General features: G+C 45.8%; 1 protein-coding gene and 1 long non-coding RNA gene across 4 annotated transcripts in view; one reads left to right on the top strand and one right to left on the bottom strand.

The window, feature by feature from the left end:
- Positions 1-3256, bottom strand: part of ZHX2 (zinc fingers and homeoboxes 2) — a 75562-nt gene extending 72306 nt beyond the window's left edge. For 2 of the 3 annotated variants that reach the window (XM_032132522.1, XM_032132564.1), the window contains exon 1: positions 3167-3256. The gene's annotated coding sequence lies outside the window, so the exon portion shown is untranslated. The remainder of the gene's footprint in view (positions 1-3166) is intronic. The other variant, XM_032132541.1, reaches the window with a different exon arrangement.
- The window catches only part of LOC116455151, a 107248-nt gene continuing 81438 nt past the window's right edge, over positions 1737-27546 (top strand). The window contains exon 1 of the long non-coding RNA XR_004244310.1: positions 1737-2079. This is a non-coding gene — a long non-coding RNA (uncharacterized LOC116455151). The remainder of the gene's footprint in view (positions 2080-27546) is intronic.

Here is a 27546-nt window from a genome sequence, read left to right as displayed (position 1 = left end):
CTAACCACGAATATTAGTTCCAGATGATGGGACACATGTAAACACACCTTGACAGAGGAGCAGCAATTATTTTAATGGCTTTAAGTTAAAGCCTTTATAGATTACTTTAACGACAATTTTTGTTTATTAACTTACTTCCAGTATGAACAGATACCATCATGCAGATGTGCAGTAACTTTTAGGGAAAGAACACACTTGCTGAATTACCCTCACACCTGAAAGAAAGTCGAACTACAATTACACTCCACACAAAATGTAAATGCAGCTTTACCTGACAGCCATGCTGAAATCTCAGGAAATTCAGTTTTGACACTGCATGTTTCTGAACAAATTCTAATTAAAACACTCTTTTGATTTATTTTCAGTGGATGCTTCCATTCCTTAAGTGGACACAAAGAAAAATAATTTAGATATGGATCAAAACATCCCTGCCAGAAGAAACTCCAAATAGTATTTCTGAAGATCATCCAATTAGGGCAAAGCAAAAAGGAATAAAACCTGAAGATGTTGCACATGCAAATACAGTGATGTCATGCCTGGCATTAAACTCTTTGTCTTTTACGAGGATGAGCAAAACCTGCTGTGTTCTCATTCCAGCCTGGAGCAGTTTGAAACTGGTTTGAAAATGTAAAAAGAAGCTAGTAACTTTACTAAATTTAATGCAGGCTTTTTTTGACTTTTAATAAAAACACAATAAAACTTCCCCCCCGCAAGAAGAATGAACCCAAATATGATACTACAAACTTGGGCTGTTTCATATAATGGATTATTCACTTTACAGACATTGTCTAGAAATTGCTGATTTTAACTAGAGTAAAAAGGAAAAAAACAAGTGGTACTTTGAGAGAAAACGACTGGAAAGAGTGTGCTACTTTCAAACACTGACAGCAGGCAATGTCCTGTGTGACGAAACTCTGACAGGTGAACTCCTGGGGTGGACAGGCAGGAAAAATGTCATTTTACAAAGGTGAGTAATCACAAGGTCTTTGGGCTGATAACTGAGATATACAAACTGATCCATGCTTTCTGGCACTGAGTTTATCACGGATACAAGAACAGAGGATAAACATGGGAGAGCTCTTGGACATTACTTTCTACAGAAGTCTGAGGGGATAAACACACATATGGGGGCAAAGTAAAATAATGACCAGCCAATTCTCAGCATTTATATTCTTCCCAATTGCTGGCCAATACCTTGCTTTCCCTGATCGGGAGATCAAATTGCAATTCTGTTTCAAAGAGCTGCTGAGTTCATACAACACACTGAAGCCACATCTACATTAGAAAGGCTTCACCGGGACAGAAATATATTACACTGGCAAAGCACTTCGGTCACAGATACCTCTTAAACAATAATATTACTCATCTGCTGGTCTAATAAAACCACGGCAGCACACACTGCTCTTAATTCACATGGCATTTCCCAGTAAGGCTGCATGCACGAGGTTTCTGCTAGACACATCAGACCTCCTCTAGTCACATCTGTGCCTGCACGACCACCCCAGCCCCGGCCAGGAGGGACAAACCCCGCACAAAGTTTAATCTGTAGTTAGAAAACAAAAAAAAGGCATCTCATTGACAGCCTTGCGCTGTGACCCTGCTACTGCTGCAGAAAATGCCCTGTGCTGCCAGAGGTGCAGCTTCTCAAGGCACTGCACACTCTGCCACTCTCATCCGCTGCTCCCCGCGCTGCTGCAGCGGGACCAGGCTGGCAGGAACTGCTGATGCCCAGCAATCCTGATCACTTTCACACCCAGCCAAGAGCCCTCCTCTTCCCTCCTATTCCTACTTCTTTGGATGTTTTCTCCCCTTTTGCTCTCCACCTTCCAATCCAAAACTTTTGGTGGGTTTCCCCTGCACGGCAGGACACTCACAAGTTCACAGGGTTTCCAAGGAGCACCTGCCCCAAGACAGGATGGAGAGCCGCCATCGGAGAGGTGCTCGGGCAGCCAAGAGGGGAGGAAATCAGAGCCATGCCCCGCCCCCCCGGCCGTCTCCCTCAGGAGGGATTCCCAGGCTCTGAGCGAACAAAAGTGCTCAGGGAAGAGCTTGGCATACGGATACCCCAAAGTCAGACAGGTACATCCCTGTATCATTTCCAAGTTCTATTCCTTGGGGGGGCTGGGGGGAGGGGTGGAGGGGAAGAATAAATCAGTGTCCTTCCCTGTCGCCTTCATCCCAGAGGGAGAGAGAGAAGGAGGAAAAAAAAAAGGAGACGGTTCTGTGATGTCTTTGGAAACCGGCTAAAAAAACGGGAAAGTCACCCCTCATTTAAAAAAAAAAAAACCAAAAGTGGATGCAACGTGCCAAAGCCCGAATTTCCCCAAATCTCCCCATTCCACGGAAAATAAAATGCCACGGGAAGGCAAAGCCTTTCACCGAGGGTGGAGGAGGGATGGAGCGGGGCGCCCGGCTCTTCCCCGCCGCGGTCCCGGCTCAGTGCCGCCGCTCCGCCTCGCCGCTCCCCGCAGTTACCGGCAGCGAGCCCCGCGCCACGACCACGGCGTCACGAGTGGGAAGGGGGCTGCCAAAGAGGGGAGGGAGGGCAGGAGGGAAAAAAAATTAATCAAAAATTAAACCAGAAGAAACCGCTGCCAAGTGCGGCCGCGGGCGCGGAGCCACGCGCGGCGACGGCGCCGGGCCCCTCCCGCGCCCCGGGGCGGCTCTGCCCCCCCGGCCCGGGAGCCCGCGGCTCCTCGTCAGGGACCGCGCTGACAAAATCCCCTGCTCGCCTCTACGTAACGCCCTGTCGAAAGCGGACGCCATATTTTGTGTTGCTGATGTCGACATAGACAAACGTAGACATGTTCCCCCCCCTCCTCCTGCTTTTCCCCCTTCACCCAAACTTGCGATCGGGAGGCGGCGGGGAGCGGGAGAAGGGCGGGGGGAGGAAGGCTGCATGGCCAAAGATGAAAAATATAGATAAAATAATGAAGAGCCCACCCCGAACAACCCTCCCGGCTCCCACCCCCGGCGGTATCCCTCGCCCTCCCCCCCACCTCCCGGCTCCCGCCGAAGTCCAGGGAACCGGACAGTTTCTTGCAGGAGGAAAAGTTGGGTGCGAGCGGTCGGGGCGGGAGCGCCGGCGAGAGTCCGTGCGCGGGGAGGGGGCGGCTGGGGAGCGCCGCGCACCGGGGGAGGGGGCCCCGCCTGGGAAGTTTCCTACCTGCGCCCAGGGCGGCGGCACCGACTGTCCCGGGCGGAGCGGCACCGGGGCTCCGCTCCGCGCCGCTCCGCTCCGCGCGCCGCCCGCGGCCGCGGGACCCCGCGCCCCCCGCCCCCGCCGCGCCGGCCCGCGGGGAACACGCGCGCCCCGCCACGCGCGCACGCACCGGCCCGGCCCCGCCGCGGAAAAAAAAAGGGGAGAAAAAAAAAAAGAGGAAAAAAAAAAAGGGAAAAAAAAAAAAAGAGCCCTCGATCGGCGGGGATCTACGCCAAACCCCACATGATCTCTGACGTCAGCCTGCGTATTTGCATACGATACCACCGCCGGCGCGGCCGCCGGGGTCCCTCGGCGCGGCGGAAAGTTGCGCGCGGGGCCGCGCCCCCCCCCATCGCCCGCCCGGCCCGGCCGCGCCTCCCGCGGCTCAGCCCCAGCAATGCTCCACGCACCCCCCGCCCCCTGCCCCGAGCGTGGGCTCCGCCGGGCGCTCCGCTGCCCGTGTGGTGACACCGCCGGCCCGTGCCCGGCCCGGCCGGTGGCATCGCCGGTCCTCGCCGCTCCCCGTCCCGCTCCACGGGCGGAACCACACGGACCCTCCCGATCGTCCGGGTGGAGCCGGGGCTCGCAGCGGGGGACCCCCCTCCCCGCCCCGGCCCCGGGAGGTGCGAGCGGTGGCGATGCCGAGGGGGACATGGACCCTTGGTAGAAGGGCTGGGAGTGAGGACCCTCGGACCAGTATCCCGTGGGCTGGACCCTCCCCGTGTGGGGATGGCAGCGGCTGGACCCTCGTTCTAGGACGTGGGGACGGGACCACCATCTCTGCATCGCATTCCTGCTATAGAGACGGCGGGGGCTGACCCCCGCTGTAGGCACGGCGACGGGATCCTGAGGGTCTGGATGAGGCTATGCCGTTGCCGTGAGACTGCCCCTCGGAAGCGGGGCTGATTACCTGGGGAGGTGGGAGGCACTTCTACACCTCCGGCTTGTGATAGAGGTTTTCCAAGCTACAGTCTTTTGGGTGGGCTTCAGGCGGTGGTTGTTTGTTGAAGAAGGTGGTGTGTATTTCCAAGGGATGCTACTGCAATCTCTGCTCCTCTGCTGCAACGCAGGAATCCTTTCCCCAATTTAAAACTGTCGTTGAACTCTTTGCCTTTCTTCCAAAGAGATGTTGACAGATAGGACCCAGGCTATTTTCTGTTTACTTCAATGAATTAATTAAAAGAAATAATTTACCGATTGTATCTTGCTACTAGATAGCAGATCTTCCAGCAAGTCCAGGCTAATAGGACTTAAGAGTAGCATAATCTCACTGTAACTTCAGGGGTGTGCTATCTAGATGCAGTATCTTTGATTAGATCGCATTAGATTAATCTTTTAATTATATACTTAATGCTCTACAGGCTTTAAATCTCGGCTTGCTTCGGCTCTCACCCTGCTCATGTCACCAGCGGGGCGGCCAGGCTGCAGCCCTTAACCCAGCTGAGGAACTTTGCTGGGCATCGTTTTGTTTCCCTTCCCCGTGTACGGCTGAGGACTGGGGACTGGCTCGTGTTTGAGTGTCAGACGAGGAGCTCTAAGTTATTGCAACTGAATAATCGCAGAAGAACGTAAATATGTCAAAGCAGTGTCAAGAGATTTCTTTGCAGGGATACCCTTATCTGAGTAGGCGTGTTTTTGACTGCCTGACTGAGTATAGTCTCTCTCTGTAAGTATTTGATAACAGGATGGATTCCTTCCTTGCTGCCACCAGCCCTGAGATGTCTGCTAACTTTTCCTGTTCTTTCCAGATGGTAGCTGTTAGGCAGGGACAAGCTTGGGCGTCCTCTCTGCACTTGTTGGGAGCACACAAGATGCCCCTCAGAGCTCGCTGATGCTCATCAAACTCTGGTGTTCGTCCCTAGAGCTGTTGGTGTTTTTGGTATTTTTAATGGAAATTTCTTTTTCTTTTAAGTATTATTGAATATATTTTGTTTAATTCTTCAGTAGCTGTCCAGCCTGAAAATGTTTCTGATTTTTGAATACTTGGGCGCAAAAAAAAAAGTTATTTTAGGGTGCAAAGATTTTCTGCCAGGGCACACTTTTTTCTTACTGTCTTAAATTCTTAGCTTCCTTTTCTAGGATCTGGAAGAAGAGACAAGCCTAAGTGTTTTAATAAGACTACTATTCTTTTGAGTATAAAATGTTCTTGAAAGGGCACATCAGTGGAAAAACAGGTGAAAAATCATCTGCTTGCTGTTGTCCTAATTGACACGTACTTTAAGGCCTGTTTAGCTGTTTTTTCATTTCCAAATGCAGAAGGCTGTTTGACTGATTAGGTGATATGGCAACTGATGCTGCCTTTCAAGTGCAAGAAAGGACCGTCAGTGGGAGCCGGGTGGGGGATTTCAGACCTTAAGCCCAGGTTATAACAAAGACTGTTCTAACCTGAGGCCAAAGAGATCTCTGCACCTAGTAAGGCCCGCAGTGAGGCTTAGCCACCTTCCCCAAAATCGTGGATGGTTCCACACAAATTAAGAGCTGGAAGGTCGTTAAAAATAAGGCATAATTCAGTGTATTTAAGATGAAGAGGATGTGGGTTTAAAATTGGAGCAATTGTTACTGCCATCCTAAAAGAATGGACTAAGGACAACTTTTTGAGCACCTGACTATTCAGTATTACTGCTAGAGAAGCTGTTCACACTGTGTAATCTAATTAAGAATACCTGCTTGTGGGTGACTTGGCATTTTCCCACATGGAGGTGCAAAATATAGTGCACAGAGATTGGTTTTGTGAATGTTTTTTGACTTGGTCCTCAAATTCCTCCTCTGAATCTTGAGCAGTGGGACAGACAGGCTGTGTGGCATCTCTACCTGGATGCTGTCTTTTAGGAAACTTGTATCTGGTTGGTTAGCTCTGATTCTGTCAAATTTAGTTGAACTTAAGTGAAATGATCAAAAGTTTACTGAGGGATGGGAGAACTGTGTTTAAGGTCATCGTTTATAATTACAAAGGCCTTGATTCCTTGGGAAATCACACAAGGAAAAAAGTATCAGTGATGAATGCAATTCGAATATTCTTACTAAGTCTCAGTATGTAATTCATTTATAAAAACCTGACATTAACGTGATGCAGGGTAACATAACAAAATGGAAATTGCTTTTGCAGAATATGCAAAAGGAAATTTGCAGTTTTAAATTTCTTTTTCGTAAGGCCTCTCTTTTTAATTAGTAACACAGTGAAAGCCACGCTGATTACAAAGCACAGTGAACATGCATGCACAATTTCCCAGGAAAGTGAGGGCAGAGTACTTGCTTGCTTTAAATCTAGTGCCCTCTCTGTTCCTTCTGTGCACTGTCTCTGGATTTAAAGTGACATCTGCTCCATAAAGCCCTCAGATGAAGTTGCAGTCTCGTCTGTGAAATAATGCCTTGGTCAGACATAATGAACTGTGTACTGATATGTATATATATTTTTCTTACGGTGTGGAGATGAGTGTCTGACATATGTATTGTCACATACATTTCGGTCTTTCTCAGCTTAATGGTTTCTTTCTGACTGTTTAATCCTGTGAAATTGAAGGCTGAGTCAGCATTACAGATCTAATTCCCTGTCTTGGAGGTGCAGCTCCGAATTTTTCTCTGAAAATACTGCATAAATATCCTAAAAGGGAATGTACATCCTCTAAGAGCCACAACAGAGGCATGATAATAAAAGAAGTGTTTTCTGTTGAGCACATGGCTAGATGTTGCTCATTTTTATGCTGGCCTAACTCTGTGAGATTGTAGGAGTTTTACCTACAAGACATAGCAGCAAATGGGTAGTCTGTGACCTTTGGAATGGATGTGTTTGCTTCTCCCAGGGCAGGTGAACCAGCCCTTGGCTGGTGGGCTAAGCTACTGCCATAGAGCTGGTCCTGGGAAAAACCAAGCTCAGCTTCTGTTGCTAATTTTACACCTTGCTCCTATCTCCTCTTCCACCCCATTCTTCTAACCCTACATGGGTGTAGTGATGCACTGGCTTTCTGTTTTTAATGCCAGCTCAGTAGTGGGATCAGGCCTCCTATACAATCAGAGGGAGGAATTAAGGTAAAAACAAATTAAAAAGAAGTCAGCAGACAAACACTGCTACCTTTTTTCCCTCTCTTGTGGACACCTTGATCTCTATTCTGAGGTCAGGAAGCAGTGCTTGACTGGTGGTGTGCATATCAATGGCTGAGAAACAAAGCTCTTTAGCCTGTTTTTTTTTCCCACCCCAGCAAAACAGCTTCCCAAAGCAAGCTTTCTCCTTTGCTGAAACGCTTTGTCACCCCTATCAGTGTTCTCAATCACCCGGGTATGCAAATACAAGCTGAAGTAGTAAGCACCGATCAGATGTGCTGTCTGCAAAATGAGATGTTAATATAAATGCACAAAAAAAGGAAAACAATATCAAAGTCTTCTCATCCAATTATAAGGGCTGATCTTATGATTTGTAGTGCCCTTAAGCTGGGGGAAGCCGTCTGAACGCAAGATGCCTCCCCTCCTGGATGAAGGGCTGATGGGGAAGATTAGTTGCTAAGCTGGGATGGAGAGAATCCCCTGAACACAACCTCCCCAAGCATTTGCACTCATTGCCTGAGCTTAAGATGGGTCCTGGCAAGAGGCACGCAGGCATCTGTCTTTTTCTGTTTCAAAAACTCCAGGAGAGCTGATCACTTATCACGGGAACCATCTGGCTTATTCTTGGAGAGATCAACAGTTAGTCACTGAATGAACAAGGAACAAGCTGCATTGAAGTCTGCTCTCCCCATTAAATATGAGGACTCAGCCCAAGGTCCCTGAAACACCACGTGCTTTGCCTGCTGCAGGCGGAAGGGAGAGAGATTTAATTCTGCCTTGAGGTTGCTGAGCTGCTGTCATGTGGAAGAGAGCTTCTGTGGGGAGCCGGGGGACGTCGGCGTCTCTGCAGTGAGCTGTGGTGGCCATGGGGATGGGGACCCGAGGCTTTGCTTCCTCAAGGTGACCTCTGCCAGGGATGGAGAAATCCAAGGAGGGAGTAGGGCTGCACCATGGCTATCTGGAAAGCTTAACACCATCTGCTCTGCCTCCATTGTTTACTGTTGATTTCAGTTCCCAAGTGCCAGGGCAATAGGTGGGAATGGGTTATCATTCTGCGAGAGTTGCTGAGGATGCAGGCCAAGGCCTGTGTAGGCTGCTGTGGGTCAGTGCTGCTGGGCTGTGAAAGTTAGGGAGCCATGGTGTTTCACTCTTACCTTTGAGGGGTAAAACTCCACCTTGTCCCTGAAGGGATGCTGCCACATCTGTGTGACTCTGTGCTCTTCGTAGACTGTAGAAATAACTGAGCCAGCTCCTTGCTGAAAACTTCTGAACTCAGGCCACCATACCTCCCCTTGTGTCAGGCAGTTAGTGTTTTAATAAAGCCTTCGGCAGCCTCTGCCTGCCCTCTGCCATTCCTGTCAGGTCCCTGCGAAGGGCGGCTGGCTTTGAAATGCACTGATGGGCCATGGGGGCTTTGCTCACCCACCGCTGCCCTGGGCCTCCTGTAGCCAAGCAGGCTCCAGACTTTTTTGGACTTATCAGTGACCTGACAAACTCAGTGAACTTGGAGCAGCAGCTTGGCCTTTCTTGTGGATGGCCTGCAGATCCCACATGAATCCTATAACCTTTGCTGAGAGTGACAGTTTGGGGATTTTTCTTCTCTTTTCAATGTTTTTTTTTTTATTGCTCTTGCTAATTACTAAAGCAATTTTTAAAATTTAAATGAGGGCTTCCTCCCTCACAGCCCATCTGCTGTGAAATCACAGCGCACATCCTTTGTGACAGTTCAAGCATTGCCATGGCAACGTGCTGTGATGTGATCAGCCCTGAGTTATGACCTCACTGCGGGACCAGGCAGGCCAGGTTGCTTTGGCAGAAGGAATAAAAAGCAACTTCTGTATTAACAAAAGTGGTATCTCGGCTACAAGCTGATGGGACTTGTCCTGGCCTATAAGCCAGGCTAAATCCCTCTCTGGAGCTTTTTACAGAACTTCAGTGCTAAGGGCTGGGGGGGCATCCACTTGAGAAATCATATATTTGTTTCTGTAGAGAAAGTTACTTTCTTTGAGAAGTCTTTCCCACCAGTTTATGGCACTATTTCAGTAGAAATTCTTTGAATTTTAAAGACTTTTTTTGTCCTGTTTTTCTCCTCCCTGTTTATCCGTAGTGCTGGAGACTAAACTCTCTTTTTCCTATTTGGAGGCAGGTGCTCCATGGCCAGTGGCAATGCATACTTCACCTATGCTCCCCCGTGGCTTTGCCCTGACCCCATCCAGAAGATAACAGGACTGGGGTGAGTGGTTTGACTTTCTGAGGCATTCATCTCTCACCTCCCTGCTGAGCCTGGCGTGAAGGGTGACAACAGTTGCAAGCCTTTGTGGGCAACTGGAGTGGATTAGTGACCAAAGACTGCCCAGCAGGTGTCATATCCAATGTTATCCATTTCCAATTAACCAAAGACCTGGTCCAGAGCCTCTGGTTCAAAGTAGGGGATTTTTTTTTTTTTGGTGACTCCTGCTGATTTTGGATCAGTTTTTAGCCGTCAAACTGAGCCTGCTCTTCAGGAAGCTATTTGCACATGTAACTAATTCACCGAGACAGCTTGTATATTTATCTGTACTGTAGAATGTGTTTCAGAATGTGTCTTTATCTGTCCCTTAGAGTAGAATACAGCCTCTTTAGACTGATGGTGCAAACAGAATTGATGGGGATATTTGGCAACTCTGGAGGGGCTGGTGATACAATTTGCCACCTGTCTAGAGACCTGGAAAGTTCACAGGCAGCCTAGTTTCTCTATTTTATTTCATGCTGGTTTTGAGGATTTAAACAATACATGGCTATTAAATTATATGCATTATCTGAGAGGTGTTTTGGGAAGGGAGGGGAGGGAATCTGGAGAAAATGATGTAGTTCCAAGTGGCACACTCTGCAGAGGAGAAGTATTAGACTTTCAAGTATTAAGACTTTGTGGGCAGTACTGTATGGTGGTATTATCTAGGGGACCACAGTGGCTCTGCTGTGCCAAGGTCTGTATGGTGACAGAAGAGCACACAGCCCGTGGTTGCTGTAGGTTCCCCTGTCCCTTATGGCAGGGATGGTGCATAGAGGCTTAGAGTCCTCACACATCTGTTCCTCCCCTGTCCCTTTCTGAACATATACAATCAATGTAGCCCCAGTGCATTATTGATCAGGCCATTTAACTTTGCGCTGATGACTCTGCTTTACCTGTTGAGTCAGAGAGCTGGCAGTGGTTGCTGTAGTTTTGCTTTTAAGCCATTTTGGAAAGACAGCCTCGAAGATCTACATAATTTTTAGGCTCACAACCAAAAGGGGAGCAGAGGGGGAAGGATTCAAGTATAATAATTTTCTCCCTCCAAAACTGTCTTTAAAACTACTCCCTGGCTTAGCCTCTTTATGCCATTTTGCAGCCTCCAGCAAGTTTTTACAGCTGAGCTACTTTCCAGCCCCAGAAATTGCAGTACAGCCCCTGAACTATTGAAGTGCAAATGACTTGACCGTAATCTAGGAAAATTCAAGAGAAACAGGTCAAATGTTACACTATACACTTATGGCAATATATTTCAACAGCAGGAGGACAGAAGCATGTTTACCCTGGTCAGGTTTAATGTGAGAAGATAAAAATCTCTTTTCTGAAGGTGTGTTATGAGTTTACTGGTCTTTGGCTGTGTAGGCTCAAAAATAACAATCCCTCTGTAGCTCTGTCTAAACCAGGGTCTTAACATACTTATAATATTAACTTCATAAGCTTCACAGCACACTCATAGTCTCAACCCCTATGGTTATCCCAATTTATTGTTGGGAAACTAGAGCTTGAGAAAACTGGAGACAAGGTCTCCAATGGCTTTGACTGTGGCCAAGCATTCATAAAAATCAGCGCCAACATTGGGGCTCTTGGGACTTTTGGCAACCCCATGCAAGGGACTCATGGCACAGCCAGATCCCTGGAGTCTAAAACCACTGGCTTGGCTACGCTGCATGTCATTCACCCTGTCACTGACACCAGGAGGAAGGCTTAGCTGGGCTTGCTGGATGTTAAGGTAAATATTTATAAGATTGACCTGGATCTCAGCAGTGGCAATAGGAATTTTCCTTCTTTCTCAGAAACGTGCATCTATACCACACTCAGAAATATAAAAGCAGTATCACAGTGCTACAGTAACAGTTTGGAGTCTTTATCCTTCTGGGGCTCAGCCAACAGTTTGTATCATCTTCTTAGTAGGACACCTGCCCGTAGGTCCTCAGCACATAGATTTTCCTTGCATGCTGGGTTAGCTCCAGGATTTTGTTTTGCTCCAAGGCCATGCTAGTAATAGCTTCTCTAAGTTTTGGAAAGCTGGATTTGCAAAGCCAACTCCTGGATAACATGGTAAATTACAGGTTAGGCTATGTGTATTTACCACAACTAAAGGGAAGTGGTTTTTTTCTGATCTTGAAAATCCCAAAAAGGCAGCTTTCTCAGTGAAAAATATTTTGTCACAGTAGCCATCTTAAATGTCACCCTAGACCAGTGACAAATTTGTGGTGAAATTTTTCAACAGAGATGGTTAAACTCAACTCATGTGCTCCCTGTAAAATACTGATTATCCTGCACTCTGAGAGTGTCTGGAGGAAAAAAGATACTGCATGTAAAACTTGATTTATAAAAACAATGTGCCTATTGCTTCAATCCCTGGGTGCATTTACATTACAAGACACAAATTAAGTTTAACATCATGCAGCCAACAACTGTGTTTTATCCAGGACTGAGCAGGCAGGATAGGATTTAGCTTTTCAATAAGTGGGTGGCAATTTAGGGGGAAGCTCGGAAAAAGTGGGGGGGAGACACTAAGAGAGTAAGAGATAAAGGTGTATACCTTTATAAAGGCATGGACATCCATTTTGCTGCTTATGAACTGTAAATTACCATCTGGTTTCAGAATGACTCCTTCCAATATTAAAAGATATGAAGATAAGGGAGCCCTCTTCCCCAAGACATTGAATTTATTTGCAAGAGTTTTTGGAAGTCAGTAATAGAAGGAAAAATATATGTATATTTTCTGTATGTTTTCCTTAATGCTTTAATATTGGTGCAGACCTTTCAGAGAAGTGCTGGGATCTACTGTCTGGAGGGGAGGTGGGAGAGGCATCGATTCCTGTCCAGGAATTCACTGCTTTTACTTATGTCTTAACACATTAATGAAATACCTTTAAAAATAATTAGTATGCTAAGGATGGTGTGATGGATACCAAATTTGATGCATAGTGATACAAGTGAAGATTAATATTAGTCATATCTGTATGATTTAATGAAGGATATAATGCCACCTGCTGTGTGGTGGAATCAAATTACTGCTTCTTTGGTTGTTTTTGACTAGTTCTGGAAAGAAAATTAATTTGAACTAAGCTAATTTCCCTTTAATGTCTTAGATTTGTAATTAAAGATTCACGTGTTGCAGTTAAGCATAAATACTGTGTAAAATCACACATAGGAGAGGCCTATGATGTTAACCCACCATTCCCCAGAGGGTACAGCACCCAGCATCTTCTAGCTGAGATTAGTAGTAGTTTCCTTTTCTTCTTCTCTGGGGATTTGGAACACATCCTCATACATTTCCCTGCTTTTATACAGGTACAGAAGAACATCCCTTGGAGGCCATCCCTTGGCCTTTTATTCATAGAGCAGTGCCAGAAGGAGATGTAACTGCATACACTTCATGTATGGCGCTCTTCAGCTCCAGTGCAGGGCCATGCTGTGTTGGGACATCTCTTTGGTGGCTCCTGCCCCAGTGTCTCTCAAGCCGGGGATGGCATATGAATCCCCAGAGGGAGCAAAGATGCTTGGAGCAGGAATCTCTGCTGGATGCAGACCACAAGTGGCATCAATAGAAGCCATTAAAACCCAAGCAGTGGCTTGGATTGGTTGCCACCATGGACCTTTCTGAGGACTTGGAGTTTTTGGCTAATGGGTTGCTTTGCAGCTCAGGATGGCAAATCCAGCCAGAGCTGCTGTGCTGGAGTGTGCTGTATCTAAAGGCTGCATGGCCTAACTGCTGGATGGCATATTGTGTATGGCAGACTGGCAAACAGCAGTAACAAAATGATTTTGTCCCCCAACAAAGTTAATTGAATGAGATTTAATGTTGCTAAGAGATTTGGACTGCATCCCTCGAACTTCAGGAGATTAGGCTGCCAAGCAGGAGGCACTGCAGAGAGGCTGGCACCATGCCAGTAAACAAAGCTTTATCAGGATGATATGTTAATATTTGTGTGTACTGTAAAATTAAAAAAAATATAAAAAGGCGGGGCAGAGTGGTGAACTGCCTCATCTGCCACTCTGGCATAGAAATTCCCATTGAAGCTGATGGTAACACAGTAATGCTTCCACAAAAAATGTAAGTGATTTCAAAACAGCTTGGTTGCAATGGAAAACAGATGCCTAATGCAGTCCACCTTCATCTGTGGTCCCAGCAGAGCTTACATGAGGAAATATTTGTCTTATGAGAAGGCCCAGAGGCCCCAGCTGACATCAGAGTTGGGTTTGGTGAGGGGCTTCTTTGGGATGCAGCAATGCTGACTCAGCAGGGTGTGGATGGATACAGGGTCTCACTGCCTGAGTACCAACCTGGCCATGCTTGGGTTCACCATCATTCAAAAACTGTGTGACCATGTGAGTGTAGGACTGCACTCGAGGTAGCAAACCATGATGAAAAACTCTGCCTACAGAAAAAAAAGTGAACCAGCTGATAAGAAATGCAGGTGGGGGTGAGACTCTTGGTTTCTTTCATCTGACACAATATGGATGGGGAAAATGCCAGGAGCACAGCAGTGGATCTTGCAGGCTGAGGAGGTGCTCCTGAACTCCACCTTTGGACAATTAAAACATCAAAGCTGGTGCCAAAGTGGATTTTTGTGGATTAATTGCTGGAGAGAAGTTAATGGGAGAAGATGATGGAGTTGATGCTGAAGGTAAGAAACAATAGGATGGTCAGGAGGGAATTCCTTGTTGGCTTAGCTAGTGATGCGTGCCAGGGTTAGAAGAAATGTTTTCTGGATGTGGATGTGTGTGAGAGGTTTGAGAAGGACCCCTGGCAGTGCTCCAGCCTGGTTCTGACTGGCTTACTGCTAATAAGTTTTCACCTTGGGGATTTGGAGACAGTGGATCTGAGTGTGCTGGATGCACAGGGATGAGTGTAAAGAGTGTCACCACTCCAGTGACAGCTGACCTGAGTCTTATCAGAAACTCTAGTGATATTTTTGTCTAAGGACCACTGCAGATGTGGTACATCTGGTGACCATATCATCAAAGTCTAGCATGGACTTTTTTCACCATATGAAATCTGCAGGATCTGCATAGGTGGTGGGAGAAAGGGGGAAACCTTGGGGGTTTCAGGAGATAAAAGACAGCACAGTTTCTTCCCACAGAGCTTAGCAGTTTTAGCTATGGTTGTAACAGAGGAGCTACAGCTTTCCTTTCTTGCCAGCAGACAGGTAAAGCCTGGGCTGTCCAGATCACACCTTTCCCTCTCTTCCAACTCACTGCCTACTTTCATAAGCTCTTTCCCTGAAATCCTGGTCCCAGTGAAGCAAAATGGCAAATATCTCCTTCACTCCAGAGGCACAGGAGCTAATTCTCGGCTAGAATGACATGCTAGCCCTCTGCACTGGCTCAACTCTGAACCTACACACCCAGAAGTCACATAAAGACAACACTGAGGTCATGGGAAATCCACATTTTCGATATAAAGCACGGTCTATAGGCTGACACAGCATATCTTTAGATCACTGAGGGGATGAGTAAGGCTTGGGAGCCTTGTGTAGCTCAGCCCAGATACAGGTTCAAGTCCAGCCTGATTAGATGCTGTCCTCTGTCTCTACAACATAGTTCAGGGGTGTCTACCTGGTTTTTAGTAAACAAGTTTGACACCTACAAGATGCTTCCCCTTTGCCACCCCCCTATCTGCCAGTGCTGGGGTGAGCTACAAGTGTGACATTTGTGCTGTTTCTGTAGCTGGGCTACGAGCCTGCCCAATCCCTAAAAGACCCAGACTGCAGGAGAGTGGATGAGGAATGCATCAAGAATTTATTGACTTTTCTGCTGATAACTGAAGATAGATATTTGTGTATGTCCTGTTATCTGGCTCTGGGAATAAGGTGATGATTCACTCTAAGTGCTTTATCACAGCTCCACATCAGCTATACAGAAAACTTATCTCAGGACTGTCTTGACTTTTTACAGATCTGAATAATTATGTAGATCCAATTGGTTGTAAGTTTTATATTCCTTTAATGAGGCTTTTCCATCTCAATGGTCAGTTGTTTGCACAGAAAAACTCCCACTTCATATTATTTTTTATTGCCCTAGGCTGCATGTGTCTGATTTTTTCTGTATCCCAGAAAAGGTCTCTCCAGTATTTTGGGAGGATTCAGCTTGAGCGCTGACCTGCCTTCTTGAGTGCTCAGGAGACACAGAGGCTTGCACAGAGCAGCACTCTTGTGCTGGCATACAACAACAGGAACTAGGAAGCCTAAAGCTAAACTCAAATTCATCCTGGTAGAAACTTTATTATAGTGGATGAACTATATCGCTGAAGAAAAGCTGGATTTATCTCTAAACACCACATCTCCCAACACCATAGGAGTTCAAATGAGCTAATTCTAGCAACTTTAAATGACGTAAGGCAACTTTCACTCCAAAAGCCTTTTCTCCTGTTGATTTTTTCTTGTCCATTTTCTCCATTTATGTGTATTTCCATGCTCAACTGGCATCAGCAGCAGAGAGGGAGGAAAATAATAACTACAGCAGTCACTGCCAGAGCAAAAAAGGAAGTGTGCAATTTTTTTTGTAATGTCCAGAGCGGTAAAAACTATGAGCACAAACTTGTGTGCTGAGTTAATCTTAACATTCCTTCTAGTAAGCACTGATGTTGTATTTAAAAAGTTAATCTTAATTGGTGAAAACTGGCCTTATATTAAAAAGTATTAAAAATATATTGGAAGTATTGTCTCTGGTTTAAGAAACACCAGCAGAAGGTTCTTTGTTCATATTTTTCTCTCTCTCTGGGTTGCAAGGATTGATTTATCTGTTCAACTAAAATGCTGGTACTGAGACCATCACCAGGGCTGGCCCCTTGAAATAGCAGCTCTTCATTTCTCTCCTCTGTATTTAGCTGGAAAGGGGCTCGCTGGCCCCATGGGGAGCTCCTCGCTGACAGCCTCCTTCTGCTGGGACTTCAGGAGCTGATAGAATGAGGGGGAATGGAGAAGCTAAACCTCCTTCTCCTCTGGTTTTAATGTCATTTACAAAGAAAGTATCGGAAGTTCTTAGTTTCACATTTTGATCTCATTTCCCATTCGGCAGCTCAGTACAGATGTGGATTTTCCAAGCCATCTGATATGTTTGGATAATAAAAGCCTGTTAGCTCTTTTGGGAAAAAGCTGATATACATTTGCCAATGCTTTTGTAGATGTTTTCCAAGCACAATTTTCCAACTGAACCCCAGAGGGTGGGCAGGCTGGGAGCTGCTGGAGGGCTGTGTGCTTATTTTCATCCATTTTTAATGTGCTTAAAAAAAGAAAGAAAAGAAAGAAAACAATGCCCTTTTCTTGTGACCAACTTCTCTAAAACAATACAGTTCTGGAGATTTTTGCACTGAGGACTTTCTAATAAAATCTTAATTCATATGTTTTAACCTAGTTTTCTGTTTTTCTGCCAAAACATTGAAAAAGTTGCACTTTCCTCCCCATCCATGAAATGATGAGAGATTCTCACATGCTGTGAATCAGGAAAAGCAAATTAAAATCCTATACTGTGTTTTTTAGAAAGCCGTTAGAGCTCTCAGTTCCCTTTGAACTCTGGGAGTGGTGGTAAATGTGTAGCACTTCTAGAAATAATGGCATGGCTGCTAATCCATGAGCTCCCAACATAACTTTCTCCTGTGTTGTATGGACTTCTCCCAGTGAACCAGGCTGGTAGTGTTGCACCCACCACCTTCATAGCAGTCCTGGCATATGTTACATTCATCTTGTGGGACTTGGGAGTGGTGAGAAGCTCTGACCTCTTCTCTGGCATGTCTGGATATACTCACAAGGTAGAAAAGAGTGTGTTGATAATAAGTGATTCTGGACTCCCTACTGCTGGGATGCTCTTGGCATTGGTTCTTGGGAGACCCAGCTGGTATCCATGGGGAACACCCAGGACATGCTCTACAGTGAATTTTGGGCCACCTTGCAGGCCTATTGTGAGATAGTCATTTGTCCATGGAGATGTACCCTGGTCCTCTGTGCTGCATGCTTGGTTCTCACTCCCTTCTGCCATTCTGAGTACCTCTACTCTTTCTCTGAGAAATATCCTTTCCTTCTGAAATAGATCCTTTCAAGTTTCTTCGCTTCCTTTGTTTTCAGTAGTTCTACAGAATAAAATAGAGGAATGTAAATTCGCCCTTCATCTTTTCTACCTTCTTTCTTATGATATGTTCTCCCACTGAAAGAACAAGTGCAGTCTTTATAACTCCTCTTCATGAGCTGGAGAACTTGCATGCAAGGCTTTGCATGGATCCAGTGCATGTGGATCTAGAAGTCAGTGCATCAAAGTGAATCCAGGACTCAGCACACACAGATTTTCCAAGACTAAGACTGAAAACACCATTGCTTTATAAAGCTGTGTGCAGTGAGACCCACTAGAGAACTCTCATTGGCCTCAGATGTCAAATGCAAACTTTAGCCTTGTCACAGTAGAGCAAATGACATAAAAGCAGGTATCTGCTCCCCAAAAACCTGCTTAGTTTAGCTGTTATGTGTGAGCTGAAAAGCCTCCTGTGCCTACTGAAGAAGGAAGATTTTTTTTTCTTAGAACTCTAATATCATTAGAAGATTATTCTCTTAGAACCTAAAACCAGCAAACTTTGAACAGTAGGCAAGAAGACTGTTACAGGTGACACAGCTGTAATTCGTAGACACTTTAATCAGCACAGTAACACAGAAGATCATGATGCTCTGGCCTGTTTATTCTTTCCTCAGCTGTTCAGTTAATGGATGGATTAATTGGTAGCTGTCAAGCTTGTGCTGAATGTACTGAAGGTTTGTGCAACACTGCTCTGTCCACTTGAAGGCAAGCAGTATGGTTGGTTTCAGAAAAATGTCAATTAGAAAGTAATTTCCATGCATTCACAGCTTACTCAAAGTGTTATAATTTCACCTGCTGCTTTCTATGCTGCTTGCTCTTTCAATGCTCATCTATTTATTTCTGTTATCTACATTTTTGTGAAGCCCAAGAAAACAGACTGTCTCCTTTATTGTATACATGCAAAGTGCCCACTGCAGTCTGGCTTTCCTTCTTGCAGGGACTCACTCCAAGGTGCTTCTGCGATTAATGTGAGGATGGAAAGTTGGAATAACCTCCTTGTAGCTGCTCTGAGTGACGAATGTGTGTGAGGAAGTCTCCGAGGATTTTTCCTATAATAAAGTATTATTTTTCACATTAACAATTCCAAAATAACTGAACTTTGACTTGGACTTTTCAGTCTGTGTTTCCCAGCATATGTATTCACTAAGCTGTTCTGCTGCTGAGAGTGAAAATCTGGCCCCTATGAGCTGTGCACAGTCCCACGAAGCAGGGGCCAGCCCAAGTTGTCTTTTGCTGCTTGATTTTGAGGAGCAGATTTTTTTTTGGTTTGTGCCTCTATAAACTTTCACATCACACTATAGCTTGAGCACATCTCTTCAGAAAGCATGTAGAAGTATTTCAGATACATGAAGATGCATTTTACAAATAGATATTTTTAGTTGGTCAAGGAAAAACTGCTTATTAAAGGGCAATACTCTTTTTACAGGTATATCACAGTGATGGGGGTAGAGTGATGGACCTGGTGTAGGTTGGTGGCTTTTTAGCTTAATTTCCAGTCTAATAGTTAAGTTAAAGTGTTAGGACAGGACCTCGGAGAACTGGGCTTGAAAAATAATAATCCTACCCTATATTGGTTTTGGTAAGTCACTCATCTCTTGCTACATGAAAACCTTGTCTGTAAATTGGGAACTGCAGACAGGAGTGGGAGAGGCCTGTGCCATCCTGACTGCCACTGCTGCTTCTGGAACTGCTGTGCCACCCTGCCCCGGGTGCTACCTGTCTGGAGGAGGGAGAGGTTGTGAACATCTGTCAGGCAGTTTCTAAAGCAGAGCTTGTTATCTGATGGGCAGGGCTATGTGTATCTGGGGAGGTCTCTGCTAACTCTGTGCTTGTTTTGCAACTTGTCTTACCTGCACAGTGAAGCAGCAGATTTCAGCGGGTTTTGATGCTTCACTAAAACATTAACAGTGCAGTCTCACAGTGCAATATGTTGGATGACTCTTGCAGTGATAATTCTCTCAGAACTTCTTTCTGAAAGCATTCAACAAGGGCAGAAGAGCATGGTGGAAACACAGTGACATTTGAGAGTTGTGATTGTCCATAGGATTTGGTCTTGGCACCCATTTAATGTTCCCTACACTGTGCCTGGATCCCTCTGTGAGACCACTGTCAGGCATCCAGCTAATCTGCAGAACTACATCACTTTTAACCATTTCCCATTGAAAGGCTGAGAAAAGCAGAGATGAGAAAGCCCACGGCTGTGCAAGCAGTGGGTGTGGTTGACTGAAGCCCAGTTGGATGTCCAGTAGTACAGAAAGGTTGAAAAACTTTGGATTAGGCTGTCACAAGGATATGGTCTAAATCACCAGATGTGAGGAAAACCAGAGGTGATATGTAATGAGGGCTTCCTTGGTGTTTGACTTACCCCACAGAATTTCAAAGCTGTGGATGGTCGTGCAAACTGTATGTGTTGCAGAGAGGACGAATCTGAGTTACTGGTGAAAGGGATTTGCTGTTCCTGGGGCCTCCTGGGGTCAGGGCTCTTCACCCAGATTAGCCCAGAGGGTTTGGTTTTTTTTTTTTTTTTTGGTATAGAATAAAGATTATACTATAAAAAAATCCGACAGATGCTTAACTGTCATGTTATGAATGGCATCACTGTAATTAAATGCCTCAGCTTCTTGCCTTAAACAAGTAGTTTCTTTGAGAATTCATCACTGAAAAAAAAATAAAAAAAAAAAGAATGCTGTGATTTGGAGAGGGCAGAGGGGGAGACTGTACTTTCCTTCCTCCTAATCTTGATTCAGCACCGAAAGCTCCCCCTAGCAGGACCTGTTACTTCCTATGTGGGGATGATGTGGGCAGCTTTCCCTGGTCTCAAGTCTCATGTTCTGTCAGGAGCTTTATGGAGGAGCGTGAATACCTTAGTCTCACTTTGCAGATGGATGCATCAAGACAGAAATCTTCAGCTTCCATGCCATGACTCAAATGCTGCACCACTGTGAACCTAGGAGCATTGTGTTTGGTGACCTGCTGTCCTGTGAACTCAGGCCTCCCACTTGGGAATTCACAGTGGGAGTGGGACCCTAAGGCTGGGATTTGTAGACCTCTGCCCAGGTGGGGGGAAATGCCCAGGTGTCAAGTCATGTTCTTGAGTGAAGCCTCTTTATTCTAGTAGTTCCTAGCTGTGAGTGGGGAAAGGCTCAGCTCTTTCTTCTGACATGCACAGGGTGCTCTTTGAAGGCACAAAGACTCTGGTCCCTGTTTATTCTTGTCTGCCCAACTACATCTCCAAGGTAGGCACTGATCAGTGGGTCTTCAGGGCAGCCTTGGTTTCCCTGCTGAAGCTGGATGTCCCCATGCCCTCCATCTGCTTGCACATGGTGTTTTGTCTTTTGCTGAAACACACCCTGAAAATACAAAAAGTGGGGGCAGCTTCTGGTCTGAAAGTCCCCTATGGAGCTACATCCCCATTTTGGGACTATTTAAGGGCTGAATGTTACAGCTGAGGCAAAATATGAGTGTCAGGAATACCTGAATGTTAGACACTGCTGTTAGAAAAAGTAGGTTAGAAGCTCTCATTTCCTACAAATCTATACTTAAAATTACTTTCCAAGGTGAGGAAAAAAAATAATGAGGCTCAGGGTTTCTTGTAGGTGCAGAACAGCCTCTTGATTTCCCTTTTCACAGTGTTTTGTTTCACTCCTTTCTTTCTTCCTGTCACTATTCAATCTGGGCCAAATCCTTCCAGCTGCCCCAAAGAGGGTTGTCCCAGGTCTAACACTCATCCCTCCTTTGGTTCAGTTAAAACCAAAGGGCTTCAGGCCAAGCATCTCATCTTGAGACCCTCAAAGTTGTTTAGATTCTCAATGCCCAAGATGAAGGATGGCTTCTTACCAGTGATGCTGTGCTTAGGAGGGGAAGGCTTTGGCACACAAGACAGTTAAAATTTTGGGTGAGAGATGTTTAAACACTGGGGCAGGATCTTTGGGGATCACATACAAACTTGCAACTTGGGGAAAGGCCCCTAACCTGTAAATCCCAAATTTCAGCCCAATTTCCAGCCTCTCCAAGTCCTTCTGAAGCAGCCTGCCCTCCAGCATATGCCTGTCCCCGAACTGGGGATACCTTGGGGATACCTTGCAGAGAATGCCCCCAGTCCCATCAGGCAGCTCATTAGGGGAGACAAGATGCAATACTGGTCTCAACACTGGTCTGAGGCACATGTCCAGTTCCTGATTAACAGCTGTACTTTGCAGTGCTGGTTGCACCTCCCTCAGCCTGGTGGCAGAGCCCATTTTCCACCCACCTTATTGTTCTCTCATCCAACCCACATTCCACCACTCTGATGATGAAGACAATGGGAGACTGTGTCAAAAGTTGAGGGGTGCAACACTGCCCTCTCCTTCTCCAGAGTGCTGGTTGCCTCATCACAGAAAGGAGATCTATACTAGCTTAGGCATGGTTTGGCTTATACCTGAATTCAGTCAGCTTTGCACTACACTCCCTCCACCTTCCAGGATGTGGTTCCATCTCCCTGCCTCCCCTGGAGCTGACATCCCTCCAGTATCTCCTCGTGCTGCTGTAAAAGCAATTGAACCTGATACTGAGCAACTGACTCTGAAACATTCCCTACAATTATCTAAACCACTTGTATTCTGGGAGAAATATAGATGATGACATGCAAGATGAAATAATTACGTAGTGAAGTCTTGCAGTATTTATGTGAAAGGTTATTACACCAGAGCTCCAAATGTTAGCAAAATCACCTCAGGAAAGCAGCATGCAGGGTTTGCATGTCTGTCTCCCACTCTCATAATGCTCACTCATGTTTATGTGCAGACTTATATGGGGTTTTATTGCTAATATCCTTCTCATTATTAGCCCACTTGAGTTTTATGGTATATCTTTTTGGCACAAAATCAATTGAGAGTTTCCAATTAAGTTTACGGAGAGAAGATGCTGTTTACATCACGTTGCTGTGTAAATGTTGGACAGAGATATCTATGTGGGAGCATCAGGCATGGTGCTGGATCAGAGACACCACAGGGTTATTTGCAGGACTTCTGTGGCCAAGAGGACAGAGTTTGCTGCCAGTTACAGCATCTTCTCTCAACTGGATGCAGCAGCATGACTGAAGCTGTGGGAAGGACAGGATCTTCAAACATAGCTTGCCCTGAGGCACTGTGGGCTGGGAAATGCAGGAGCTCATATCCAGTATTTAGCTGAAGAAGGGCAGGAGCACTTTGGGCAGTGGTGTGGGTCCTGCCCTTGGTGAGGTGGGACCTGCCTCAGTGCAGAGCTCTCCATGTGCACTTGTGAGGCCTCGTATGGGCACACAGTGCAGTGTTAGGCAATGTGCCATGTAAATCACTTTGCAGAGGCTGGAAAAATGTAACAATATATGGAGCTGAGTTTGAGGAAAGAATTGAAAACAAACGTCATAACTTGAGCATTTTCCTTCCATTACAGCTATTCACATGTGCTACTGATGCTTGATATGGGCCTCCCTGCTCACTGGGGAGATATCTGGAAGTTGTCAGTGGAGCACTTGCTCTCCAGAAGCCTTTCACCAACTCTGTTTGCAGCTGCTTTGGATGAGGAGTGAATTCTGTGCTGACCTGAGTAAAACACAGTATCTGCTTCCCTTCACAAGCTTCATGAACTTCTTGCACATTTCCATAGCCTCTGAGTTAGATTGCATCTAAACCCAGCAGCTATTATATAATCTGCACTGAGCGTGTTCAGCATGACTTGATAAAGAACCTTATAACAGGCAGGGACTCACTAGAAACCAGGTTCTAGTGGACACAGCATAGGCACATACACATCTGCTTAAAAGACCATAATGACTCCAATGTAGTCCAAGCTGGCAACACAGCTCCAACCAGGAGATTCCGTTCTTTCCCCCAAGAAACACAAAATCTTGCGAGCCAAGTAGAACCCAAGTGGGTGGCAGCCCTTGCTCTGGTTAGGATACTAGAGGATACAGGTCAGGGGGAATATGCTGCTACAGACGTCACATGTGACACTGGCTAACTGGTCTCTTTGGACCTTGGGTCTCTAGCTGTGAGAGAGGAACAGTGCCCTCTGCCTTAGCTCTTTGTACTTTGACTTTTGCAATGGGCATGTTACCATACCTGAGGAGATTCAAGCCTTACTCTAGGAACAGAAACTGCAAGCAAATTACATCATCTTAGAAAAAACCAACTTCAATACAGAAAGGTAAAACACAAGAGTTAGAATAGAATAAGCTCACCTGGAAGAAGGAACTCAGCAAGGGGTTTGATGGACTAAACCCACAGCATTGCCAGTGTTAAAGATATGTCTGTTTAGGGCTATCAAACAATTCCTGTTGGGGCATCTCTGTTGGTCAAGCTGCCACCCAAGCTGTGAACATGCACATCTGACTCACTTATCTCCAGCCTGGAGCTCTGGCAATCACAGAAGCAATCCTTGTGATGTGGGAAGACCATGGCTAAGCACTTCATTTCCTGGCTGTTTTTTGCATCCTCTCTCAGGGCATTATCTTTGCATTCAGCACTGCATCCCGCTAATGAATGGGGCTGGCAGGGGGGTTCATTGACCTCTCTCAGGGGCTGGTTTTAGGTGTGAGAGTCCTTGGGAGTAACTCATGAATTTCACCATTAAAATTGTGCTCAGTGCTCTTGTGATGTCCATTCTCTGTCTCCTGAATGTGAAGTTGGTTATACAACGCCAGCTGAGCACCTCCTCAGGATGTGGACCTCAAAATGCAGCACTATGCCACATGGTGACATCATTTAAAGTTTCTCTGTCAGATGGGACTAGTGGAGACAGTTTCTGGGACTGTCGCAGGGCCCAGGGCTGGGGAAAGGAAACAGGAGAGGGTTCCCCAGCTTGGCACTGAGTGGGCAGTACGAGGTGCAGAGGTGTCTCCCAGGCTGTGCTGTTGACTTGGGTCCCTCTTGTGGAGCAGTTGCCTCGCTCATCCAGAGATAGGATTAGCTCCTGTTTGGACCAGGGCTCACTTGTCCTGTTTGGAACAGGGCTCACTGTCCTTCAGAGCGGCTTTTTTTGAGAGGCAGGGATTTTTGCTTAGGTTGCTCCCTGGAAAGTGGCATGGGAGCCCCAGTTTTCCTGGGCCAGGCCAGGGTTCCTCATTGACCCTCACAACTGGGCTGGGTCTCAGCTCCTCTGAAGGACCTGGGGGGATGGATGCTACCTGCCTTTCTGTAGATAGATGGAAGAATCCGTCCATCATTCTCTAAAGAGAACGTATCTATCCAGAGCTGGCCCTTTTATGGTCAGCTGAATGCTACTCAACAGTGTATGATGAGTCCCCTGGAGAGATCCTACAGTGATCAGATGAAGAATAAGAACACATTATTTCTCTCCACTTCCTATAAAAGGAGTTGGAGGTGATGAGCAGATGTCAACACCTGTGGATACAAATATTGCTGCTAGCAAGAATTTCTCTTGCTTCTTTCCAGTCCCGTGAGATACGTTTCTCTCTCAGGAAGATATTTGTAGAGTTCTATAAACTATGAACACCTGCGACCTTGCAGAGCTTTGTTTATGGTACAGCAGAAAAATATTTTGACAATGGATGTTTTAGGATTTTAGCCAATCACCCCCAAGGGGTGGCTGATCCTTTGACCAATTAGACTAGGAAGAAAAATGTCTATAAAAGAGTTTGTAAAATAATTAAATAAATCAATCTTGCTGCACAATTCCTGCCTGCTGGATCTCTCTTCTCCTCCCTACCACTGCGGGATGCCGTACTAAACACCTATATTGGAACTATCTGCCATTGAGTGAACTGAATCCCACCGTTGTGCCTGAGAGCTTGGTGAGGTCTGAACAAACTCTATGCCTGGTCTCACTCTGAAGAAGAGCCCTTCATGCTAGCGGCCCTGCTGCAAAGAATTAGGTGTTGATTCTTTTAACTACTGCTATATCCATGAGTATTCTTACTCACTATAGGCTCTGAGCCAGCAAAACTTGAATGTTAGTTTAATGCCTAAATAGGAGTGGGATGTACTTAAAGTTATTTAGTAAATGCTCCGATGGAGCGAGGGGTGCACAAGAATTAGCTGCAAAGTTGGTTGCAGTAAATAGAAGCCAAGGTGGAACCTGGCCAGGGATTCTCTCACTCATTTCCTTATCCCACAGCTCTTCACTGAGCTTAATGGGCAAAATATGGCCAAGATTATTCTTTCCACAGTCTAAGTTTTCAACTAAAAATATCTGTAATCCAAGCACATTTTCCTTTAACGCAGGTAGGCTTTGACTTCTGCCATCTGGGACACGTACAGACCTTGTAACTCTGATTATGGTTGTTACGTATTTTCCTTTGTTTCCCAATATACATCTCTGATTTTTTTTCCCCCAGTCACTTTCTATATCTGAAATTTGAATTTGTGCAGGAAGATGTATCATCCTGGCTTTTTGGAATAGGGCGACATTGACCCTTCTGGTGTCCAGCTTATTTTCAAACAGTTGGAAAGACTCCCAACAGTTTTTGCAGGGATGGCTCGGCCATCCATGCAGCAGCAGCTGAACTGCCATGAATTACATCAATTACAGCCTGAATTCCTGAAATTGAAGCCATTTTACTCTAGCACCCTGTGTTGCAAATGGTGGTAATTCATGCTCAACAGCTTGTGAAGCAGCTGCTGGAGCTTCATGTTTCGGCTGTGGTTTGCCAGCAGGAGAGGTGGTCCTGCTTCTTCCCCACCTCCCCAGTGCAGCTGCCTGCCCATGCCAGAGCTGCAGGAAGGAAAAAGCTGACTGACACAGCGAGCCCTGACCCACCAGAACTGCAGGAAGCATTTTGCTGATGAGTGGACAAACATCTCATATACAACAAGGGGATCCTGTGTGATAAATAGGGGGCTCTGGTTTAATTCTTGTGAGACAAACATGGCTTTCACTGTCTCTGCTCCTCGCAGGGCTATGTTGGCCTCAAGTGTCAAGGCTCTGCTGGTATAAAATGAATAGTTATTGCACCAGAGGCCTTCAATCTGCAAGTGCAAATGTGACATAAATGGGTCTAATGAGTATGGGGCTTGTAATGAGTGACAGCTTAAGAGCTGTACTATGAAAATGTGGTCCTCTGTGTCCCATTTTCTTTACTTGGCTTTCCTTTACTTTCTCGTACTATGAAAATGTGGTCCTCTGTGTCCCATTTTCTTTACTTGGCTTTCCTTTACTTTCTCGTACACGTGGGGGAGATTAAGAACAGAGCACTTACTACTCTCCAGCATTTGTGCATGGCTGATGCCTTCCTTTTCTATACTACAAAGTAAGCAGGGGCTACCTCGGAGCTCCACTGTGGATTAGTCGATAGGCTACAAGAATGGCAAGGAGACTCTTGGTTTTCTGCAGTACTGCAAGTTGGATCAGACGACTTTTATCATCATCTGAAGTCTCAAATCTGTGCATCTGCAAAATAACCAAGGCAGATTGACGACAGTTTTGAATGGTGCTCTGCATACACATTGTGTCTCCCTTCCTAATGACTTGTGAGCATCAATGAAGGCAGCACTGACTCAAAAAGGCCAGATACAAAAATGTAAGATTTTCTGAACACTGGAAACTGTCTTTGCTCTTTGCTCCACATCTTGCAGCAGGCACATGAGAATGTTGCGCTTTAATGTGCATCTGGACACATTTCACATGAGGAAGGGGAAAGAGTGAAGTGTATTTGTCTAAGCACTTTGCAGGTGTGAATGAGGCAAGAACAGTGTTTAATTGTTCTCATGCCACATACTTGCAGTTACTTTTCCCTTTCGAAGACATAATTTCAAGCTGTCACTAGGTACACTTTCCTAGAAAGGTCAATTCAGTGAAAAGACTGAAGCTACGTGGTGCCCTCCCACTGATGCCAGAGCAGCTGTTCTCTGATTGCCAGTCCTTCCCCTGCCTTTTCTTCCAGAGTAATACAAACACAAACATTACAAGCTTGTATTACTTGCAACTGTTGAGATAAATGACTTAAGAGGAGTGGTATTGCTTTTATCTCTATGTATGCTAGTTTAGG

The sequence above is a fragment of the Corvus moneduloides genome, chromosome 1 (assembly GCF_009650955.1).
Source record: "Corvus moneduloides isolate bCorMon1 chromosome 1, bCorMon1.pri, whole genome shotgun sequence".
In the NCBI taxonomy this organism is placed as follows: Eukaryota; Metazoa; Chordata; class Aves; order Passeriformes; family Corvidae; genus Corvus; species Corvus moneduloides.
This window is presented reverse-complemented; position numbering and strand designations above follow the sequence as displayed.